Here is a 13,467-nt window from a genome sequence, read left to right as displayed (position 1 = left end):
AAAGCGCTGCCGGTCACCCCGACTGCGTCCTGGCTTTCTCGGGGACTAGCGTGTGGTTCAGTCCTGCTCCAGGTAGGCGAACCCTGTCTTGCACAACCATCAGTGACCCCTTCAATTAATGTTTTCACAAACTTAAAACTGATCTAACGAACTGGTTGTTTCGGTGCCACATAGATAATACCTGTCAGCCATGTATAGGGTTGTCCTAGGGCTCAGCCCTCTGCCCTCTTCATTCCTGCATTCTCCCCTCAGTGACCTCATGTGACCTCACACGGTCTTATGGCTTTGTGCCGAGGTCCAGCCTTGGCAGGTCTCAGGGTCCCTGAAGGATGGATGGTGCAGGCGGTGAGTGAAGAGTCAGACATCCGATTGGATGCCAGAGAACAGCCAGCCTCTGTGGGTCTGACCAAACTCTCAGAGTTTGATTTAGGCTTTATTTTTTATAGAGATTGTTACATAACATTAAAGGAACAGGTGTATGGTGTGATCAGTTAAGCAGAAAAAGCCAACAGAGGTAACCAGGAAAAGTACAAGAATTTCCATAGTTTCAGTTACGTTAAACAAAGGTTGTTTTGACCAGGAGAGCCATTAGTCAGACAATTAGAAATAGCTGTATATACAGAGTTTAAATGTCTTATTGTTTACTAAAGTTCTTATAATTTGGCATGGGGCAAAAGGATACGCTAGACGGAGCAGAGGTTAAGAAATTCATTATATGGCCTTTGTGATGTCTAACTTAGCTATCTATCTTTCTGTCTAAAATGTGTCTTGATGTACTATGGACTCTGACTCCTTGGTAGTTGTTTCTGTGTGCTTAGTTTGTAGTAGCTAACCAGCTTCTCCTGTTTCTTTGCCTGTCTACTTCTAGTTAATACATATTCCTGTCCAAGGTAGAGGAGGGGCTGTTACTCATCAACTTTTAGATATTCAGGGGCTACTTCTTTAGGGGGAACTTTGGCCCTAATGGCCAAAAAATTATTTTGTATAACTTCATTGGAATTATGTGGATCATTGGACCTGACTGAAATGCAGGTGTCTAAAAATCTCACCACCTATTAGTTGCAAAAACAAACACGCAAGGAGAGACAGACAGGAAATCCAGCCACAGTTGCCTCTGCTGTGCAGATGCATCTCATCTGTCTGGACCATGTCAAGGGACGGCTGCTGGTCGGCTCCCGACAGCTTTGAATACCATATATATGACTCAAAGGTTGTCTCTCCAGCCCCTCTGTCTCCCCTGAGTTCCACGATCAGGTCTGCTCCCGCCTATTCGCCACTCCATCTGGACACCGAACGAGCATCCCAGACTTCTCCGAGGACAGCAGCACAGACCCCACGCCCTTCGGGCCAGCCCGCTGTAGCCCATTCTGAGCTCCGCTGCTGCTGCTGCCCATAATCCCTCAGCGATTCACTTGTGAGGTCACTGAATTACTCAGTTACTTCTCTTTTTTCCTTGACTCCGAGCTTGGATTTCTTCCAGAAGCTCTCCTGACTCCTGACTTCCAGAAGCTTCTCCTGCATGTGTTTCAGATTCAGGTCTCCTCACAATCCCATCTGCTCTTATCATTCATGAATTTTCTCCAGGCTTTAAGCTTTCTGGTTGTGCTTCTTATTCTGTATCTCTTTAATTCATTCTTTTTGTGTTTTAGGGTATTTTTCTGAATGTTTTGGGTGGGAGGTAGAAATGTACACTCAGATTTCCATCTTGCTCCGATATCTATTCTCTGCTTTTTACAGATTCAGTGTTGCACTGAATATAAGCCAATCAAATAACTCAACTATTTTACTAAGTACCATTCTGTGCTCCAGGACTATAATACATTTAGGGGCTATTGAGATATGTAGCCCTACTTTACCCAAACACTAAGTAACACTCCACTGTTTGCTGAGGAAGTGGAAAGCACTCAGAGTTTGAATGGTTCTTGTCTCCTTTAGCTATGAATGATTACTTCTCACTTCCTTCCATGTCTTCCTATTATAATTGTTGCTCTTCTGTTTCATACAGTTGTCTCTCCTTTGGACAAAAAAAACCCCCACAAACCTGTGCTTTATAGAAGCTCCACCCCGCTTTCGGAGAGGAGATTATTTCTGTTTTTGCAATTGCCTTATATAAAAAAAAGTTTCCTGTTATACAAGAAAAAGTATTTACATGGATTTTTAAAAAACTTTTTATCTTGATCTTCTATGAAAGTCAATGAACAAGAATCAACTGGATTATATGGCGTTTGCGTGTCCTCACGTGCGTACCAGGGAGTGGGACAAGCTGTGTTATGAAGAAACACTGACGGGATGAATCTGTATGCATATGAGCACATTCATGTGCATTTATGAATACGTGTGCCTTTGTGCAGAGATCCATAGGCACAACACATATGTGTATCGGTTGTATGCACACTTTGGATACACGTGAAAAACACACACTGAGCTTAATTAGAAAGGGCAGTGTGGAACAGTGAGAGGAAAATTGCTTTGGGCAGCATTTGTGGTTAGAATGAGAGCGCACGATGTAACAGTGTGTGTGCAGGGGATGGAGTTGCTTATTCGGCACTTCAAACAGCGGTAGGAGTTGAAGAAATTCCCCGGATTACTTCTTTCTAAATGTGTGATGTTCTCAACCTGAAACAAAGTAAAATTGAGTTTGTTTGAGCTGAGAGCCTACATCTGAAGAGAGCACTATATGATTTAGTTCTCAAATTATTCTATTATTTTCTAGAGATGGGAGGAAAGGCAAGCCTAGCAGCAAAGCTATGTTAATGTTCTCTGCCCTTAAAATGTAATATCCTCCTCCACTTTACGAGTTAGGTAAGGGGGTTGTGATGGTTAATGTGTCAACTTGGCTAGGTCTTGGTGCCCAGATATTTGGCCAAACATTAATCTCAATGTTTTTGTGAAGGTGTTTGGATGAGATATACATCTAAATCAGTGGGCTTTGAGTAAAGCAGATTGTTCTCCATGAGGTGGGTGGGCCTCGTTGAATCAGTTGAAGGCCTTAATAAAACCAAGACTGACCTCCCCCAAGCAAGAAAGAATTCTGCCAGTAGACAGGTTGAATTGCAGCATCAGCTCTTCCTGAGTATCCAGCCTGCTGGCCCATCCTTCAGATTTCGGACTTGCCAACTTTCATAATTTTATGAGCCAATTTCTTAAAATAAATTTCTTTATATAGTCCATATAGACTTTATATAATACATATTTTATATCTATCTCTCTATATTTGTATGTATTATATGTATTACATATACATATATATTCTTTAAACTCCAACATTGACTTGGAGTCCTTTGCATGTCCTCAAGCTGAGGGGTAGATGTTACAGAAATCAGAGTAAACATCACTCACATTCGTGTATCTGCCTTGGGAACAGAGGTCACAGTGCCTTCTGTAGATGCCCTTTTGTGGGTCCACTTGCTCATCACTGCTTTTGTATGCCTCCCCGGACTATGCACATTCTCTGCCTACTAAACACCATGATGACGGCCTTGCTTCTAGTCTGTTGGGTGCCCCCGGGATGTGGGATTCAGCTCAGCCACCGGAATCCCTGCACGCAGCTGTGGCTTTGTACCTCACTCAGTTCCTACCATTTGCACTAGACTCCATCTCCAGTCACCGGGCTAGGCCTTCATGCCCAGATACGTAGCACCCAGTCAGGTTGGTGTAGCACCCACCTGTGTAAGTCCTGGCCGCTCCTGGTGTTCTGTGCTGCCCCACACACGCACCACAGTGAGCACCCCAGATCTTACACGGGTGTTTTCCTGATTGTCATGACAGCCTTAAAAATTGACACTTAAGTGCCCTTTGCTTCAATATCTAATTTAGCTCATATGTTTTAATGTTATATTCTATAGTGTAAGCTTGGTCATAATAAGGACAAAATTTTACAAATAGGAGAAGTATAATGTAAAAACTCGGTGCTCAGTATGTCATCACAAACTAGTGTTCACCTTAGAAGATACACTTGAGACCTGAGAATAAGAATTCCATAAGAACTGCACAGTACTTAACCTTTAATAATACCCAACTAGATACGCAAATCCTGCTTGAATCAGCAGGGTCAAGTCAGGAAATATGAACTGCAACACTTATTTCAACAGGCGGAATTTAATATAATGTATTATTAACTAGGTAACTGGAATAGTTCCCTATTGCTGCTATAACAAATTACCGCAGACTCTGTGACTTAAGTCAACACAAATTTATTACAGTTTTGGGGGTCAGAATCAATTTCACTGGGCTGACATTGGGGTGAGGGCAGAATTGTCTTCCCTCTGGGGGCTCTAGGGGGCAACCTGTTTCCTTGCCTTTTCCAGCTTCAAGAGGCCACCTGCATGTCTTGTCTCCCTGGCTCCAATCACTCCAGCCTCTACCTCCATTGTCACCCCTCCTCAGATTCTGTCCCCCGTCTCCCTTTCAAAAGGACCCTCATGATTCTTTGGGCCCATGCAGATAATCCAGGATAATCCTCCCAGCTCAAGATCCTGAACTGCGAAGTCCCTGTGCCTTGTAAGGTAACATATCATGGGTTTGGGGAATTAGGGCATGGACATCTTTGGGGGACCACTTCCCTTTCCACCAGAGTCCATGACAGGTGAAAATAGAGTACTAAGGTGTCACATTTCATAGATTGAGTTAGCAACTGCCGCAGAGTTCCAACAAAGGGAAGATGCCGCACTCTGAAGCTTGGGAAAGGGGCCCCAGAGCAGAAACCTAGGTCTCTGAGGACAGGATGCCCCAACCAGGGCTGGTGTTTTTGAAGGAGCACCGTGAGACGGGTTCTCCAAAATTTAGAACTGCAGCCTGCTACCACAGGCATGAAGGGCGGCTGCAGGCGGGCAGCAAAGCCTCTCGTGCTGACCCCCTTCCCACCTCCCAGTCCCCTACAGTGCTCTGGTGGTGGCCCAGGAGAGGGCCAGAGGGCGAAGGAGAAAGGCGTCTGCAGTCCTAGCCCCAGGGTTTCAAAGCGGAACCCAGAGGGCAAATGGCACATGGCTCGACCTGATAAAAAGCAGGAAAAGTAAGTCACCCCATTGTGTTGATTGCTTCCTCGAAGCGTGACCTTTTCACTCATTCATTGTTTTTTTTGCAGTGACGCAGCTTCGGGCATACACGTGGAAATCATCTAGTGTTTTTAAATATACTCTAGCTAATGCAAAAATTACCGAACTTTTTAGAAAGGCTACATGCTCGAATTGTTTGGGTTTACAACATCCCACATGGTCTCTACAATTCCTTCTGGCATATATTTTGTTTTTAATTAAAGCGGATTAAAACTATTCATCTGTTTAAGGACTTCATGCCATTCTTTGAGACAACAGGAGATGACTTAGGAGAGCTGGGTCAATATTGTGAGTGGTTTCATAAACCATTTCATAATATGAGTGAAAAGGACCCATAAAGGAAACACCCTGAGTCAGAGGTCAGATTAAGAAAGATCTGTTCCACTTTGAGAATGTTGTCTATACATCCTCATTCGTATGTTGGCCACATATTTTAGTGGCTTGTGTGAACACAGTCTCTCTAGACCTAGTTTTCAGTTTTCATATACCGGGTTTCTGTTCTGCAACACTATACCTATTTTCTGGGATGTACTATCAGCAAGCTGTTCTTCCATCACAAAAGCAAGACTAAAAGAGCCCAAGCTGCCTCCGTCTGTCTAGCACGTTACGCTCCATGGTGGCTTCTAGAATGTACCCGCCTTGAGCACCTGCAACGCTGGGTTTGGGGCATTTCTCATTCTCAAGTAAACTCATCACGGCGCACGTAAGTCCACGCCTTGGCTCACTAGTTTTGCTTTCACTATCATGTGATACACTTTCTTGTAATCACCCAGGAATGACTTTAAGGGAAACTATCCATTCAACTTCCTCCATTTGCGGTAATTCTGTTTCCGGTCCTCCCCCTGCCCCCCCGCCGCCCCATTTTCAATTGCCTCTTTTGACTTGGTACTATGGTACCGAGGTGCACCTCCGAAAGCTGTACTTTTATTTCAAACTGCCGATTAACCACTTCATTGGGACCATTTTGTAAGTGACTTTTTATGACAAAGAAGCTACTACAAGGAAAATAAAAATTGTATCAGAAATGTATTCCAAAAATGTGGTCCAGGATAAAGTGGGTCTATATAGATTCATCCTATTCCCAAATACATTTGGTATTTCCATCTATTCGGTCAAGATTAGTCTCAAAGCTAAAATACTCTTCAAATGTATGACATGCATGCAACTTTTGAGGCAGGAAATAATAGATTAATTTATGCAAAACTGACCTTTCAACAACAGTTTGTACTTCAAGGAGTTTTCTGTTTAGGAACTTTTCTTTCATTAATTCCTATTTTGCCTCCACTGCCGTGGATTCCCCCATGGCTCGGGTCCCGGAGGCGCTGTAAGAACACAGGGACTCCCTGAGAGCAGCCTGAGCAAGGTCAACCGACTGTCACATACAAAGTGAGTCAGTCGTTCTTGGTCAGCCACATTAGCAAAGACGTTTCAAATGAGACCACTCAGTGTTGGAAAGTGCACGCTGACTGTTCTGATGTACATGGGGGGGCCACGCGCCTTTCCGGGAAGCCGTTTGACCAGCACATTGAAGAGAAAACTCAAGGGAAGCTTAGATAAGGTAATCGCCACATCCTCTAGGAATCTATCCTTAGAAAACAGAAATATCAGTCATACATCGGCACAGAGCCTAGTGTCCCAGGGTGGCACAGCCTTCACTATGGAAGAAGTCTGAAATAACCTAAATAGTCCAATGCAGAATATTTATTTGAGAATCTATTATACACCTATAGGGAGACTGTCACTCAATTAGATAGGCTATATCCCCCCAAATAAAATAATAAAATGGGTAAATACATAATTATTATAGTGACTGTATTTATTACATGTTTACAACATATGAATATATATTTATGCTACATTACATAAATACATAATAAAGTAAAGAATGCTCATAAAATATTATAAAGTGAAAACAAGAAAATACAAAACTGTACGTTCTGGAAAAACCCAAATGTTTATCAATAATTAGATGGATAAACAAAATGTGCTATAGACATCCAATGGTGTATAGACATTCAGCCTTAAAAGGGATTGAAATTCTGATACACGCTACAACATAGATAAGCATTGAAAATACTATGCTAAGTGAAATGTGAGACACAAAAGGACAAATATTGTATGCTTTTATTGATATGAGGTACTCAGAGTATGTAAATTCATAGAGCCAGAGAGCAGAGTCCAGGGTTCAGGGACTGGGGAGGGGGAGGGGCTTTGACATTGTTCCATGAGGCCAGAGTGTCTGTTTGGACTGATGAAAACATTCTGAGAATGTTTAGTGCGAGGGGTTGCACAACATTGTGAATGTACTTCACGGCCCTGAACTGTGCACTGAAAATGCTTTAAACGATCCATTTCGTTAGGTGTATTTTACCACCATGAGAAATGCATGGAAAAAATTATATACACAGGTCTACAGCACAATTCATGGTTTGAAATACAGGCTAACGTATAAATCGACTTAGGATGCAATCTCTGGGTACTGACTGGTTCATTTAAAAATGCACATTGATTCACAGGGTGAAGGTGCTGTGTCGAACACAGACTCTGTGCCAGTCGCTATTCTGTGGTCTGGGGGCTGATTCTGGTGAATAAGACAGATAGCCCCTTATTCTGGAGCAGGGGAGAAGAGATACTGAGATAAGAATTCTTTCTTGTTTGGCCCTTTCTACATTTTCTAAATTCTTCTCAATGAGTGTACTAGTATTAGATATGGGAAAAGCATGCGTGGAAGAAGAGAAACTATTGCTTTTTTAGAAAAAGCAATACTGGCTTGAGACGGACTCTCTCCCCTGGTGTAAACTCATTCCCCAGCAATGCAGAGAACAGGGCTAAGGATGGTGGGGGTGGGTGGGGCGGTGGCAGTGGCAGTGGCGGTGAGGAGGGTACAGCCCAGAACTCAGGGAACCAGAGAGACCTGTGGTGTGCGTTCCACCTGCCCTCCTGCTCTTCTCCTTGTTCTGCTTTGGGCTGTCTGGCTTCCAGAAGCGTCCAGAACGCGGTGACTCTGTAAATCCTGCTCATGCTGTATCCCATGCTAATGATAGTTTACATCAGTGTTCAGAAAATTAAGAGCTTGGCTTTTCTAATGCCAGGATTTCCTCTCTTTAAAAATAGCCCCGCAGTCACATTTGAATAACTGTTTTGGCCTCTCTCTACCTACCTATACTAGGCCGTGAAACGTCTTCTAAAGACTCACGAAGCTAAAATATCAGGCAGAAGTTAGTAGATGTACTGACTCAGCACCCATCTGCCAAGAAATGGTCGCTAACTTTTGACTCCTCCTTCAACGGAGTAAAACTGAGAAAAATAGCATGGGTTTTCAATGTAAAAAGTCCTTAGGTGCCTCATTTCTACATCCTCTCTCTACCCCCAAATAACTGAGGCTAAATTTGTATTCATTCTTGTCTGATCTTGGTTGGGGGGAGGAGGGAGCCTGACATGGAAGGACTGGCCAGGCTCCCTCCACCTTGACCCTCTGCTCTGTGTTTCCACTGGATGTGGAATAAGGATGCTAGACCTGATAAGTACCGGGAGCCTGTTGTAGATTTTTTTTTTTTTTAGCACGTACGCAGTATGACAAACATTGGAATTAAACAAAATATGAGTTCAAGGCCATATTCCATGTTAGCTGTATGACTCTGGGAAATAAGGTTAAACTTGCTGAGATTCAGTTTTCTCGTTTGGAAAATGTGTTTAACAGTAGTATCAATTCATAGGGTTGAGAGGCTTAAATGTGGTCGTGTGTTTAAAGCTTCTACTGAAGTACTTGGCATATAGTGTTCCCTTAATACAGGGTACTACTGTGACCACTGCTACCAGAGCAGTGTTTAAGGAAGAGGAGTTTGAGAGAAACAAGTAACGGACTGTTCCCCAAAGAGATGTAGTGGAAGGGCTTTCAGTTCTGGGGATTAGGAGAGACAGGTAGGAGTGAATTTACAAGTGTGGCAACGTGAGTCCATAGGACTTGGTGACTGATGTAGAGGACAAAGAGGAAGGAAAGCCTGAAGACACACATTTAGGTGAATTTGAGACGTGTGATAACATAACCAGAAATTAGGAAGTGAGGGAGGAAGTTGGGTTTGAGGGTTAGAGGATTAATTACATTTTGGATATTTTGAGTGTGAAATGCTGATAATACATCAAGGAGTATGTACTAGAAACTTTGGCAAAAAGGCTGGCTTTTTGGAATTGTACATTTGGGCATTATTTTAGCAAGTGTATTTATTTGAAAAAGTAAAATGAGCTAGTGTCCAGTGCAAAGAGAGAAGCCCAGAGGACCAGGACAGGCACCCCAGGACGCCCCCAGTCAAGGACCATGAAATGGGGGAGGAGTCACTGACAGTCACAGGAAAGGAGCTGAGGGAGGGATCAGGCAATAATACAGGTCACAGAAATCCCAAAACGGGGAACAGACTTTCCAAAAGGAGGGAGCAATCTACCAAGCCCAGGGCTGCCTAGGGCCGAAAGGATGGAGGGGGCTGGGAAATGACTTCTAGGCGCAGTGTGGTGACTGCAGGGACCCAGACTGGAAGGAGCCAGATGGGAAGAGGAGCCAGATGGGAAAACGAGCCAGCAGACACTGCCCATTCGTTTGCTACGTAGGCACACGGGGAGAACCGGGCTGCAGGGAGAGGCCAGTACCACCACCTGTCCTCACAGAGGACTTCGGTTCATTGCCACCCCTCGCCACGCCCTGTCTCTTCACAGTCGCACCCCTTTCCCATAATCACTGTCACAGTCTCGGTCTGACTTCTATTAACTCCTGCTTCTCCTTTTGTTTTCACTATTGCTGCCACATTCCTTTCCCTGACCTGTTTAACCTTAGCTCCACCACTTCCACTGAGGTCCTGGGTCCCACGACCTTTACAAACACGTCTGAGGTGGCCTATCTCTCTTGCAAAGGCCTCGCCAGGAGGTAAAATGCAAGTCATTTTACCTAATTTTCCAGGGGTGGTTTGATACAGGTTTCTCCAAGATGATAGTGGTTATTATCATCATTGTGCATTTCAGATGGCTCCTCTCAAACACCAAGTTCCTTCGCCTCTTACACCATCATTCCAGCCCAGCTGTTGCCTGGAGCATGCGCCGGGAATAGCCGCCCTGCCCCAGCCCGCCCAGCATCCTGCTTGCTGCACCGAGCCTCTCCAGGTGGGCGTCTCTGGCCTCTGCCCTGGCGAAGCGCGGGACTTCCACGATTGTTTCCCACCCGCCCCCTTCCCAAACGGGCTGCCTGCACTCCGTCTTGAGTAACAAGTGTGTGCCAACACAGTGTAGATGCTGTGGCCACGCTGTGTGGGTAACGCCTCGTTTCCCCTCTGTCGTTGGTGTCACGTGATAAGCTGGCCTGGGTTGGCTTCGTTTTATGTTACTTTACATCACACAGATCCGCAGCCATGCCCTACGCAGCGTGTCTAGCCAGAGGTCGCTCCCTGCACTCCCGTATCCCCACCCAGGGCCATGTAAAATACGAGGCTCTCTGTTGGTGAGTCTATACTGATTGTGACCCCATCGCTGTTCTCTGTAAGTTCCTCTTTCACAGCGACAACCAGATGGCCTATTTCTCTTCTGTCACCTGCAAACCCATCGCAGGCGTCAGGAACTTTTTCACCGTAAGTGGTGCTGAGTTCCAGCCTCCCTTTTGGAGAGTTTCTAGAAAGAGCCTCTTCTTAGTAACTTGTATCATAATGTTTGCCTGCTTTCCTTGCATTTATTCTGCATTTGGGGGGGCACAACAGTTATTTCCTGATTGGAAGAATTCCCCACAGACTAGCTTCTCGTTACATACACAGACTTTGTTTCTCCTCCCCTACCCACACATGCTCGTTCCAGTCCCGGACACCACAGGACACAGTACCATTGCAGTGTAACCTTTTATACCACAGTGCTGGCTGAGTCAGCCAGGGAGCCAGAGGGTGTTCCTGGAAGTCATTTCTGCCTCAGCATGCTCAGTAGTGACTTAGCTATATGCCAAAGTCACTGAAAACCACACCAGTCACTCACTCCACCAAAATGAAATACATCCCATGATTCCCTTTCCCGCTAACTTGGTCTCTGCAGTGTTCGTGGCCTTCCAATGACACAAGGATTAATGCCATGCGGGGGGTGGCTGAGGGGGAAAAGTACAGTTTACCTAACAGCTGCGGTTAAGACATCTTGCCTCTGCACATTACAGGACACGCACATAAGGACACACTCGGGGTCCCTCCTGGTGCCTTGGGAGAAGGTGTTGGTGCCGGGGGCGGGAGGGTGGGGCTCTGAGGCTCGAGCTTCACTAAATTTGCGGCACATCTGCCTTTCTACTCCACTCTCTAGGTTTGCTTCCTCATCTGCAAGAGAAGAGTCGTGTTTGTTTTGCCTACTTGAAACTAATGAAATCGCCTAGTTTTAAAAACGGCTTTATGTTATTGTTGCTTAATGCATCATTTGAGCTTGTTCTTACATGTATTTACCCAGATAGTCTGCAACAATACCTCCCTTCCCACATTCTCTTCTGACAAAACACTTCAACACTCCTCCCATTGGGAGGTGGACTCCTGTTCCCTGCCTTTGAATTTGGGGGAGCTAGTGACCACAGCAGAAGTGATGCGATGACTCCCCAAGCTAGCTCTTAGAAGGTAGTGCATCTTCCACTGGGCCCTCTTGGGATGCTTCCTCTTGCAGCTTCACACCCCGAGGAAGCCCACGCTATAGAGAAGGACACAGAAGGGAGAACGGATAGCCACCTCCGATGTCCCAGCCGTGGGACAGGGTCATCGTGAAAGTGGACCCCCCACCCCAGGTAAGCTGACACTGAGTGGGACAAAGACAAGCTGTGGATTGGTGGTTGTTTTAAGCCTTCGTGTTTTGGAGCAGTTTCATCACGCAGCGATAGGTGAGTGACACACCGTCCATCTCTCCGCTCCTTCCACGCCGAACTGCCCCCCCCTTCCATGACCACCCTCACAGTCCCCCACCCCTGCGCCTCTCTTGTAGCCCTTCTCCCATGCTCGTGTCCTCTTCCCGTTGAAGTCTTGTCTCCACTGAAGGCCTCACTCAATGGCCTTTCCTCTGCGAAGCTCTCCTTGTTGCTCCAGTTGGCTGTGATGTCTTCCCCCTCAGAAGTCTTAGAAAACTAACTTTCTCCCATGGATGTCGTACTTATTGCCCTGATACCCAACACATTTACAAGCTGGAGAGGCCAGGTGCTGACCAATCAGAAGGCAGGCCTCCTGCGTTCTGGGTCCTGGGGCCGCCCTCGCCCTGCAGCCAGGCTCCTGCCGCAGAGTCTTGGCCCCACTCCTGGCCTGTACGCGTGCGCCGCGTCTGTGCTTGCACCGTCCCACCCCCATGGGTCTGACATGTGATATGCTATAGTTTAATACTTGTCCTGTACTTAAAAAATAGATCTCTGATTAGTAAAAGAGAAGGTCCAGAGAGAACACCTACAGGAAAAGGAGCTTAAAACTTAAAACTTTGAATAGCTGAGAAGTAAGATAAGTCTTCTCCAACCAGGATCATGAAGCCCCAGGACTTTTGATGATAGGTTGCTGATACTCCAAATGGGTCTCACACTTCTGTGTGCAAAAGACTCACTGGGAGAAAAAGAGTGTGGGTGGGGTTGAGGGGTGGGGGGCAGAGAATGTGGGCCTAGACCCCGCCCCCAGACATTCTGGATCAGTAGGTCTGGGTGGGGCCGCTGAAATCTCTCTCTCCGGGTGACTCTGATGCTGGTGGTGTGAGGAGCGCCTTTCAGGAGCCTGTTTGTTCAGGCCCCCCTCCGTCCATGTCCAGTCCGTTCCTCATGCCCTGGTCCCGTGCCTGCAGAGCTGGGCGCAGGTGCTAGCCTGCCGGAGCCCAGGAGGCGGTGTGGTTGGTGGGAGGGACAGGCAGGCTGGGAAAGGCCCAGCTTCGGGGCTGTCTGCGAGCAGATTTAATCACCGCCTGCAATCTCGGGGCGGAGGCAGAGTGAAACACACACTTCATGGGCATCAGCCGAGAGACAAGCAGCCTGCTGGTTGGGGAGTCCTCCATCTGGGGGGTGTCCTGGGGTGGGGTGATCTGTTTCCTCACGATTGCGTAACGTTCACGGTGTGAATCGCTCTGTGTGTTTGGCCTCCGCCCTTGGCTGCCTGGTTCCTACAAGACCAACCTCTCATTCCAATTACTCATAACCCCAGAGCTCACATTGGAACTGCAGATTCTAATATCAGGGTATCTACTTTGACCCTTTCCCCCCCAGAATAAAATCTACACAGAATCCTTCAGCTATTTAGAAATAAATCCACAGAGTCTGTCCAGCTTGGCTCCCCCAGCTTCACACTCCTCATCTCTGGGGTCCTTCACAAAAGGAGCCAGTCTGCCCTGGACCCCCAGGGTCCAGATGAGGTCTTACAGCCGCTGCTTAGGCCTGCGACCTCACCTGTGAGCGCCAAGC

The 13,467-nt window shown here is 46.3% G+C and overlaps 1 long non-coding RNA gene across 1 annotated transcript; it reads left to right on the top strand.

The window, feature by feature from the left end:
- The first annotated feature begins 890 nt into the window (after positions 1-890).
- Positions 891-13,040, top strand: LOC118993078 (uncharacterized). The gene is made up of 4 exons (XR_005067770.1): positions 891-4,505; positions 4,871-6,440; positions 10,065-10,202; positions 11,715-13,040. It is a non-coding gene; the product is annotated as an uncharacterized LOC118993078 (long non-coding RNA).
- The last annotated feature ends 427 nt before the right edge of the window (positions 13,041-13,467 follow it).

Source organism: Sturnira hondurensis, unplaced genomic scaffold (genome assembly GCF_014824575.4).
Source record: "Sturnira hondurensis isolate 20B ecotype Veracruz unplaced genomic scaffold, ASM1482457v3 Scaffold0008640, whole genome shotgun sequence".
In the NCBI taxonomy this organism is placed as follows: Eukaryota; Metazoa; Chordata; class Mammalia; order Chiroptera; family Phyllostomidae; genus Sturnira; species Sturnira hondurensis.
The sequence above is the reverse complement of the archived record's forward strand: the minus strand, read 5'-3'. Positions and strand labels throughout refer to the sequence as shown.